Genomic DNA, 10,930 nt, shown 5'->3' with positions numbered 1-10,930 from the left:
TAACTAGCGAAGTAATTCACCGATTAAGCTAATATACATATTTTAATTTTTTGTGTCCCACAAATTGAACTTAAATTATTTAGTTTTACATGAAAAACCTCCTGGTGGATTTCATGATTACTGTGGGAATCCAGTAGTAAATTACATCGTATTAGGCCTTATGATTTCTTGTAGGCCTGCAGTATGACCTGGTATTTTCAAAAAGTTTAAATATTAATATATTTTCATCCAGGAAGCCTGATGAGATGGGGTGAAAGGGCCCGGGGACTGTTAGGAGGTTCAGAAAGATATGGAAGTTGCCCAAGAAAATATGAATAAAGAATCATGTTCCCTCATTTTAAAGTGCACATGGGGAGGGGCGGGTGGCAGTGATGTCGCTGCCCAGGGATATATGGTATGCATGTCTCATGAGTCCTCATTTTCATGATATACAGGGTACGTGGAGACATGAAAACTTCAAATAAGAGACATTTTTTTTCAGTTTTGATAACTACTTGAGCATTGTCTACACCCTACCCATACAATCCCCTAGCGCCCAATGCCGCTCTCCCTACTTATTCTACCTTCTTGTAATTTTATATCGGCAGAAAGAGAATGAATGTATGTCATACCTCGATGAAGTTGTTACACCGCTAATACCAGGACTAACGGCGTTATCACGAAGTTTCAGTTGCAGGAAGCTGGTTAGCGGCCACGGACTTTTTTAAATTCTAAAAAGGCTTACATTTAGCAGTAAGTTAAGTAACACGTACATAAGGCAAATGGAAACTTTTTAAACCACAGATCAAGTCAAAATCATGGAAATGATAACAACAATTTGCATCAAAGCTATACACAAACAAACATTTCTCATATTCATAGGTTACCCTTCCCCAGGGCGGACATCATTCAACCCTTTGCACCCCCCATGGAACTCTGGCTGCGGGGCTTGGGTGGGCTTGAGCGGGATAGCTGCAATCTGGGAGGGGGGAGCAATCATTATTGGGGAAGTGTATGAGACATCTAACTTCGCTTTAAGGAATAAATACCACTGAGTCACTCAAAACAGTGCGAATTCTCTTTGCATTCCGTGTACACGTTAAGTTCCATTATTTGAATGTTTCCAACAAATGAGCACTTTGGTGGGGGAGGGAGGAGGGGTGAAATTTTTGGCGATAAATTAAGCAAATGGTTGCTTTGTAAGAAAAATATTTTCCACAGTGCTTTACTGAAAGTTGTACTTTTCCAATTCCGAGCAGTTGCCATGATGACGTCACCGACTATAATGTCGTCCAGATGCATTCATAAATAGCTATTACACTAAACTTTAAACGTGTGTATTTTCCACAGTTAGAAAGTGCTATTAGAAGTTTAGACATTCAGATACAGAACACAATTGAGAGAACTTCAGTCAAACTTCGTAGCCTAAGTTCAGTACACGTGTGGGGTCGGGGTTATCTTATACACTACTTTAGGCAATTAACGTTAGTTTAGAACATATCCTCACATACGACCGTACCGTCGTTAAGAGTACCCCCCCCCCCCCGCCACCGAAGTGGGTACATGGTGGGACGCGTCACGATTTGTCTCTCTAAACTACCCATTTCTCCCACACCAGGAGCGGGGACTGGAGTGGTGTGGGAGGTATGCAATTCCTACTCGGAATTCGGAGGTCTGCGTCTACACATCGCATGCGCAGGTTAATCGTATGAATCATGTGCAAGGCTTGGTCCCACGACACCCCCCCCCCTTTGTGGGGGAACCGTCACCATGAAAAAGAAGAAGAAGAGAGTTTTGCTTCAAATAACTAGCATACCCCGATGCTCAGATTTGTAGATCAGTGGCGCTGCATGCCTTTCCAAGTCAGTTAAACCAATATATTATCATTTGGTTTAGGGAAGATCCGTACGTCCTATCATGGTAAAACAGATGTTTTACCTCCATGGTCCTATATACCCTCAGTCTGAAGAGCCTGTCAGTACTATATCCTTACACAACTTCTACAATATTTGGAATGATGACTTTGAGCATGTTCTGTGCAACTCGGTTAGAATGACTAACGTGCAAACTTATTCACGGGCATCATTGATTTTTTATTATTATCTTTTATACGCACACCGAAATAACTTTAAAAAAACCCCCAGATACCAGGCCGACAGCGAGTCACTTTACCAAGTTAACAATTACACATACTGATTTCTACACCTAAGTTTGATACACACAGAAAAACAACCCACCATGTTTTCAGGGAAAATAACAGCGCTTCCTATACCCTATACCGAACCCCCAACTGACAAAAGATTTGCTCTCACAGCACTATTCTATTGGAACAATGCTTTCGTTTGTTGTTTCTTGGTGGGACCCAGCCAGCTCTCTCCCCCTTTGTGACCACAACCGAAACCGAACAAAAGCAGACTCTGGCGCATGAAAAGCTATCTGTTCTCCAGTTTGCCCTCCGTTCTTCAAAAAACACATTTCCTAAGCGCCTCTCTTTTGTTTCCTCTTTACCCCTTTTCAGATTTCAATGGAGTCTCCAGAAATCATGTACGACAAAAGAAACTGACGACAACAAAGGGACTGCATTTTATGCTAATGAGAACAAGAACTGACAGCTGCTGCAACTGTGGAGAATGACAGGAATTTCAATATGGCCGCATTTCCATAGGCCCCAACCAGCTATTGTTTCCTATTCGCTGCTGCTGTGTGCATACTGCAGTAGCTCGATAGACCTGCGCGTTCATTCAACGTTCTACAACCCTTTCGATCTTCCATTCAATCAACTGAGGAACAATATGATAGGCTTCCAAAGCAAAGCGTCTTCCTTCTTTCTAGTAGAAATTTAGCGTTTTTCAAACAAAATACTGTACATTTCCTACAAGATGGCCAAAATTAGAGATTTGCGGAAAACAGAATATCACCGAATAGACATTAGAATGAGTAGCGTTCGCATTGGCTAAAGGACAAAAGCTTTTGTTTGTCCATTGTTTATGCCTTTTGTTCCCCAACACAATTGAAATTTATTCATACTGGCCTCAACACGATACTACACAAGGAGTCGACAAGGCGTGGAGAGTCTACGGGGTTTCGAAGGCCACAAATTGTGGACCATTTCACCTGGATTTCGGAATATTAGGTAAGTTATTTGGAAGGATTTAATGGAGAATATTTAAGCGTATCTTCACGTTGTGTATTTTCTTGGCTTCTTAGCAAATGGGCTGTTCGTTTCTATGCGAGTAACCGAAGACGGAGTTCCCACTGCCAAGCCTTGTTCGTATCTCGTACGTACTACGATTAACTGAGTGGTAGTATTAGTATTAGACCTAAGGTTATGCTAGGGACTTACCGTCTGTTTTTTTTTTACAAAGACCTAGCCTCGCAAGTAGGACCTTTTCTGTAGCTGAAGTGATAAATTAAAAATTGGCCCTTGACAATGGTTTCATAGATTAACAAAATTGGTAGCGTATTTGATCATTACGGAGGTAAAGTGTACAGACCGGAAATGATTCGAAATGATCAATGGCATAGTAATAATATTGTTATACAATAACACAAGGCCTTTACACTCGACTATTTAAAAATAAGTTGTGTACTACCGCTAGCCCTATATGTTTTCTTAGTCATAGCCGAATGGCATTTACATTTGGTACAATGAATATTATAGGTACTGTTAATAGCCAGTTAGAATCCAGCTTATTTTTCTATATTATTCAAAGGCCTTACATAAGATACAAAAAAAAAAATTTCCAAAAAAATTGTATTGTTTTCAAACAACATGGTTTAAGGAAATTATAACACCTTTAAGATTTAAACTGGCTAATGAATCCGATATATTATTATATCTAACTTCTACAATGTGTTACATTTATGTACATCTCTGTTTTACATAGTTCATGAAAAGACTAGACACCACACATAGACAGTAGCACATTTGAAATGATCACATGTAGGCCTAGCTAGGTCATATGTTGGCCCAAATGCTGGTTCGTTATTTGCCTTAGGAACTGTATTAATACGTAAAGCCGAACAACACCTTGATCAGGGTTTTGTCAAGCAGACTGTGCAGAACTGCTACAGGAGTTGAACTTGATGGTTTTGAGCTGAGTTTTTAGATACTGATGATGTGATTTCTTTAAACTGTCAAAATGATTTTTTTTTTTTGCTTGTTCTAAAATCATTTTATTAAAGGTGGTAGGGGATAGGTGTAGGTGTATGGGAGAAGAAGGTCACAAGAGGCTTGATGAAGAATGAAGTCAACTTTTAAATTGTAAAACAGTTATTTTATGCCGTCCTGAACCTAATTTTCATTTGCACTCCTGTGGTAGAAAATCACTTTTATGAGTTTTCAGTGAACATTCTTATTGGGCCTAGCTTGTTATCTCTCCCGGTTACTTAAAACCGACTCTCCCTGCCTGCATACATTTAAAAAAAAAAAAAAAATTGTGCAAGGATTGCAGCTAAGTTATGATGTCCCTCACAGTTCCTCTGTTGTTTCATAATTGGTTGCGAATTTAAATTCCATCGGACAATAAACATCAGTATAATTTGGTTTCCAGAAAGCTTTTAGGGGCACATGTACACTGGGGTTATATAGATATGCACAGTAACATTAATGCACATACGAAGCTTTTCCACCAGGGACTTTATACATGATATTTGTTCATTTGTAAAGACCAACTATTGAGCCTCAAAAATTGTCGTAGATCACATTGCTCAAGGGGTCAGTTGAATGCTCTTTTATATAGGTTGCTGAAGTCACTGGTTTAAACTCTGATCTCAAGTCAAAGTCACGCACGATTCCCCACGTTTCAGTTTTGTTTATTAAAAGGTTTAGCAAAATACACATTGTTGCTCCATATGTATCCACTGTAGTGACAATATAAACAACAACAAGTCAGTATCGTATCCTGAGAAAACCATCGTTCTTTACTTATTTTTCCATAATTTACAAACTTTCCCTTTAAGGACTGTTGCATGTGGCGGTTAATTTTTTGTTATGTTTTACGACAAAACATTTCCTCTGTTCTATTTTCATGCATAATTTAGTTATATTACTATTTGGTTCACTGGCTGTTTCTTTTTCTGTTTGTTTTTCAAAGTTTGTTTTTGCAGTTATTCAATCCCCCCCCCCCAACAAAAAAATTGAATAAAAAATGATTTTCTATTTTGATGGATGAGAGGAAGTATATTCTGAGAAATTTTTTTAGCTTCAGTTTCAAACACAGAAAATGAAAGGAACCCTACAAAATAGTAGCAGAAAATTTCACTTTGTGAATAAATGAACAAAAGAGCTGTTAGTTTTTTCACATTTTTTTTTCAAGAGTTAACATTTTTGTTCCCCTCTTTGACAATTGAAAAGAAATTAAAAATAAACACAAAAATATATTAAATAGAGGGGATTGTTTTTGAGTTCTCTTCAACTGAAAGAGGTTACGAATTTCAGCATCTTCAGAATGTCACAGAGTTTGCGGAAATATGGAAAGTTCTCGACACGGATACTCTGCAAAATATAATTGTTTTCCCATGTATCCCTATCAAAGTTGATAATAATGTGTAATCACATCACTCTACCCTCATCGTGACTTTTTCATCAAAGAATAGCAACGAAACAGAGAGGTGCAACCTCAGCAAAGGGTTTCACAACTACCGAGCCAAATATTTGGGCCTTACCTGGAGTGGTTTATATCAAATGTTTGGTTTGCATTTGTCACGGAAACTTGTCTCTTATTTACTGCATTTCCCTAAGTGTTTTTGTATTATTTTTGGACTGTATGTTTATAGATAGATATGTGTTACCCCTATATGATTACTTTACAAATAAAGGAAATTTATGCAGGACTGTATTGATCTGAGTCACCTGCGCTTGTCCACCTTACCTGTCTGGACTCTTGATTCTCTCAACTCTCACTCCCCCCCCCCCCCCCAGCGCTACATTCTGTCAAATTTGTTTAAAGAAAGTTTTCAAGTTGCAAAACAATGAAGTGATTTGTATCATTTTTTTAATCAGCCAGAGCAAAGTTCTATGTACAGTAAAACACGATTAACATAGATTTAGAGGGAAAAAAATGACGGGAATTTTGGATCGACTGGGAAGTGGTCAAGCTTCTAAGTCACTTAAGTAGCCCCCCTAACTGCAAAAATTTGTGGCTTGCATGATTTCTTTGAAAGCGAGAAATTATGGCATCGGCTTCATTCCGAAACATTTGACCCCCAGACATTTCTGCACCTGGTTAAATTCTCATTATTCATTCCATTATAGGCACTAACTAAATGATCCGTAACTCTTCACCCTTTGTTTTCCCTACTGAGATCGTTTAGTAAATTATCACATATATAATCAGGAACATGTCCTTTATTTTGCCGGAATATTCGGCCTGTGATTTGCGGTATTTAGCGAGGTCTTCCGATGTTTGGGCACTATTTGGAAAAACTTCCTTTTGACCTTTGAATACATTTTGAAAGCATAATATTATGCTATTTTATATTTTGTACCTGGCCAAAGTATAGTGCAGACCTTTATGATCAGTTGGCTCAGTTTTTAGGATGCCTTACAATACTAGAAGAAAAAAAATTGAAAGAGTTTAGGAACATTTGGGAAGAAAAGCAAAACAATGTTCAGCATTGCTTATCACAGTGTTTTCAAAAAAAAAAAAAAGCAAAGGGATGTAAGATTGCCTCCAGGTAAGTGTATTTGGACGTCAACAATATTAATAATTAAATGACCTTGCCTTTCGCAGGAAGGCCACACTACTATTGCAGTGCTCCCGAATACCTTCTGATTTCCCTCAATGATGCGTTTAGCATTTCTCTATACCTTCCTTTTCGAGTTACTTACAGGCCTGCTAATGGCATTACGAGCAGTCCAATACTCTTTAAAAAACTCGGCAGAAAAAACAAAACAGTTTGTGCTTGTCCCACTGCGTCGACGACGACGAACGACTTTGATAATGAATTCAACAGAAGCACTGACAATTGGCTTTTGTCACTCCTACAGTGTAGATATGCTGTAACAGTAACGTAAACAGCTTTCGGACGCTGCAGGTACTGGCGATAAATTTCCCTCTCTGCTTTTTTTTTTGCTTTTCTTATTCTTCTGTGGTCTGATTCACATTTCAGGCCAGTTTTAGATTTGGTTGGTGGTGTCTGTGGATATAACGAAAGGCTGTCGAAGATTAGCCCTGTCTGTCATCAATAAAGATTTTTTGCATTGTTTATATATATATCTATAAATACTGTATGCATTGGAATATGGTATAATATGCAGTACGCATCGTACCGGCGCTTGTGGTATGAGTTTTAACTTACTGGTATATATACCGCCTGCCCTTGTTACTTGGTATAGAATGGAAAAATTTCAAAGCTATTCTGCACTTTTAAATTGTGTCACCTTCCCCTATTTTTTGTGAACAACAAATTTGCAATCGGCTACAAACATACAGTATATATTTTCCAAGGCTAACCTTACGTATAAAATATATACATCTTGCATATCAAATTCACTCCTGCCGTGTGTTTCATTACAAATTATTTCATAAATTAATATCCAACTATTTTTAATTGTTGTACGTGTAAAGTTTGTGAAATTCTGTAAACTTAACCAGTATTTGAACTACTGTAGTAAAACATACTGTGTGCAGAGCTCTGATTAATTGCATCATGTTTTACATAAAGATACACAAATGTCTTAAATGCCAGTTTCTTGTCCTTGATGGGGAACCAAGTCTTGAGATTCAACTGTTATGTGAGGGAATGAGGGGGGAGGGGCAGTGGGAGGGGGCAGAGGGAGGGGGAAGGGTGTGTTTGTCTCTGGTATTAGCTGATTTGTGTACTACTACAGGATAATGACTAACAGGAAAAAATAATTTTGAGAATTTCAAAGAGCTGAATTATTCTTGATTGAAGTAGCAACCTCCCTATTCGTCCACCTCCTCCCCCACCTCCGTCTCCTCAACCCCCCCCCACCCAATAAGAAAGCAACATTTGTCATCGATGAGAATAAATGATCTGTGTATGAACCTGAAAACAAGCCTGCAGTAGTGTACTATCGAAGCTAGACCATACAGCATAAATCTTTCAGTCCAGTTACTCATATAATATCATCTAAATATAGTATCAATCTACTGTATATCACCTACAACATTTACATGTACACACTCTACAAATTGAATGTACAGGTATGTGTATATATAAAGGTTATACCATAATATTACTAATACTGTATGCAATACGCAATATAGTGATTAAGCAATTCCTTGAAGGATAAGGGAAAAAACAAAATGCTTTCCATGTAACTTTCAAATCCTCAAAGCTCTTTCTTGGACGGATACCACTCCTTAGTAACCGTTTTTTTTATACGTATTGTCATTGTTTCCATGGGTTTGCTCGTCGAAACCAATTATCGCAGGAGACAAAGCCAGAACTACTACTGTACTATGTCACCGAAAAACAATACAAACAACCTCACCTGAATTGATGATAACATAATTGGCTTGACTTCCTGCCTCGGCCTGTCGATTTGACAACTTTTCTTTCTTTCTTTTTTCTCTTTTTTTCTGCTGCGATGTAGGAACTCTGTGACACTGACATATACTCTAATTTGTACGTGAAGTACCCTGTTGGACGTAAGGAAGGAACTCCCCCTGCGTCGGTAATTAAGATAAGGGTTTAAAGGGGACTGGGAATTACCTCACGGGAGGCATTTAATTAATGGGGAAGGGCTTTGGTTTAATTTTCTTTGACAATTGAGTCGTGGAATTTTTTTTTCTGTAATTGAGCTTAAGTCAAAGTTACACCTCACATGTATGAAAGAATCGTGGCTTAATCAATTTATACAAATAGTGCAAGTTTGTTTTCTTTATAGTCTTGTTATCCTTTGATTATAACAGCATGGACTTGTTTTGGTTGTCAATTAAAAGTTTTGACAATATAAAATGTGTTTGATAATTCCCACCTCCCCCCCCCCAAAAAAAAACAGTGGAGTGCTTCAATTTCCTATATCATAATTTGGATTAGTCCATGGAAGGTACAACAATGCAAGTTCAATCAAACCAGCTACTGGTTTAATGACAACTGCTTTAATATCTGTCTCAAAGAGACCTGGGCTACTTTGTTCTAAGTTCTAAAAGGAAGCCGAACATGAATACATGCAATGTGAGAGTTTACTGTACAATAATTTTCCAGGTTTGACTTTGCTGAGCAGTTCCCACGGGAAAAAATATTTCCAGTTCATCCACTTGTAGCAGTGGTCATTTTGCCCAGTTATCCGTAACTCAACACAGGTACTTTAAGTATATGACATTAACTGCAATCTCTAAAAGTTATGATGCAGTACTGTACATGGGGCCTGGGAGTACATAACAGGTGGAGAGAGGGGGGGGGTGGGATATGTGTTTCCATAGAATATTTAAGTAAGTCCTTCATCTAACAATTGTTTTTCCTAAACAAATGCTGCAGCTTTTGGGACTTACCTGTAGATAGGATTCTGCTTTTGTTACACTGAAGTAGGCCTCAAAGAAGGTAGTCGGTCCCGAAATTGGCTTACCCTCCCCCCCCCACTTCCCCTCCCACCCTTGAAAAATGGTGAATGTACAATCCTGATTGTATAATTCTAAGCATATGTAAATAAAAAACCTTGAAAAGAAAAAATTGAGATATTTTTTGGCGGGGGGGGGGGGGGGACTTTGGGTAGCAAATCAAGCTGTAAAAGGACTATCAATACATTAACTACTAGAACTCATAGAATTTTGGTCATCTCATCCCCAATTTTCGTACCCACAGGTTGGGAATTAAGTTTGAACGTATTTGCAGGGGATGGTGAGCTGATAGGAATAGGGAAGATGAGGTGAAACGTAAGGAAGGATGTGTGCCCGGATCGGTGTGAGAGAGGGGATGTGAGGAATTGCTAGAGGTGAGGGGAAACGATATTGTTGAGAGAGTGAAGAGACAGAGGGGATTGAAACAAAGGGGAGGGGAGCAATAAGCGAGTAAAGAAGGGGAAAGGATTTGAGGGCAGTAGGGTCTGAAGAATTCAAAGTAAGGGATTTCTAGCCTACTGTATTTACTGTTACTCAGCAGGCCTATATACAGTACATTAGCTACAGTATAAACGATGCTGTATTGGGTTGGTGTGTTCATTAACATTCAGTGAAGGCTGATCTACAGTTCTTTCTGTGCAAAGGGCTGGTCTAAATGACAATCTTTGGGTTGCACGATCTGCTGTAAATTGTTTCTTCGTGATAAACCGGGCCCGCATCCAAAAAGTTATGCTAATGCAAAGTAAGTTATGCTTAGCCCTCCCTGGTAGAGAACCGAAATAAGTTTTCGGTTTTGGAATTTTGTATCGGAACATTCATAGGTTAATCTATACAGTATAAGTAATTTACTGTAAAAGCATAGAAATAAAAAGGAAAATAAATCTAAGTTTGAGTAATCTAAATTAGTGCTGTAATTGCAAAATTGCCAGTTTGCACACATGGAGAATTTATTCCATGTTTTTCTACGGTACTACTCAGTACAATCCTAGAAATGATAAGTTTGTGCAAATCGGAGTTGGATTTCCATGCTGTACAGTTACTGTAACTGGTGGATAGAAGAACCTGGACTAATTTCACACGTTCTGTGTCGTAAGTATTTTCTACTCTGTGCGGTACTGTACAGCAAGATATATGTGAACAAATTACCATAATGACCCATTAGCGAGCGGGCAGTCCTATTGTTAGGGAATTATTTATCAACTTTCGGGTCGAACGAGAGAGAGAAAAACAAAACAAATTCTCAAAACTTCAAAGAACTCGATGTGACGCATTTTCTCGAGGATGCTTTCAATTAGTGCGACCAACAAAACTGCGTTGAATTTCGGTAAAACGAGTAAAAAATCAATGCTATTGATGAAAATCTTATTGTTACACATGTTAACCTCCCTGCGTTCTCCACTTTACCCGCTGTTATTCTACCG

The 10,930-nt window shown here is 38.4% G+C and overlaps 1 protein-coding gene across 4 annotated transcripts in view; it reads left to right on the top strand.

Annotated features, from left to right (window-relative positions):
- Positions 1–2,460: 2,460 nt before the first annotated feature.
- Positions 2,461–10,930, top strand: part of LOC139969765 (uncharacterized) — a 69,401-nt gene continuing 60,931 nt past the window's right edge. The window contains exons 1-2 of one of the 4 annotated variants that reach the window (XM_071975004.1): positions 2,463–3,112; positions 8,543–8,623. The gene's annotated coding sequence lies outside the window, so the exon portion shown is untranslated. Of the gene's footprint in view, positions 3,113–3,134; positions 3,258–8,542; positions 8,624–10,930 lie in introns of those variants that run through there. The other 3 variants (XM_071975011.1, XM_071975003.1, XM_071975009.1) reach the window with 3 other exon arrangements.

The sequence above is a fragment of the Apostichopus japonicus genome, chromosome 7 (genome assembly GCF_037975245.1).
Source record: "Apostichopus japonicus isolate 1M-3 chromosome 7, ASM3797524v1, whole genome shotgun sequence".
Classification (NCBI taxonomy): Eukaryota; Metazoa; Echinodermata; class Holothuroidea; order Aspidochirotida; family Stichopodidae; genus Apostichopus; species Apostichopus japonicus.
The sequence above is the reverse complement of the archived record's forward strand: the minus strand, read 5'-3'. Positions and strand labels throughout refer to the sequence as shown.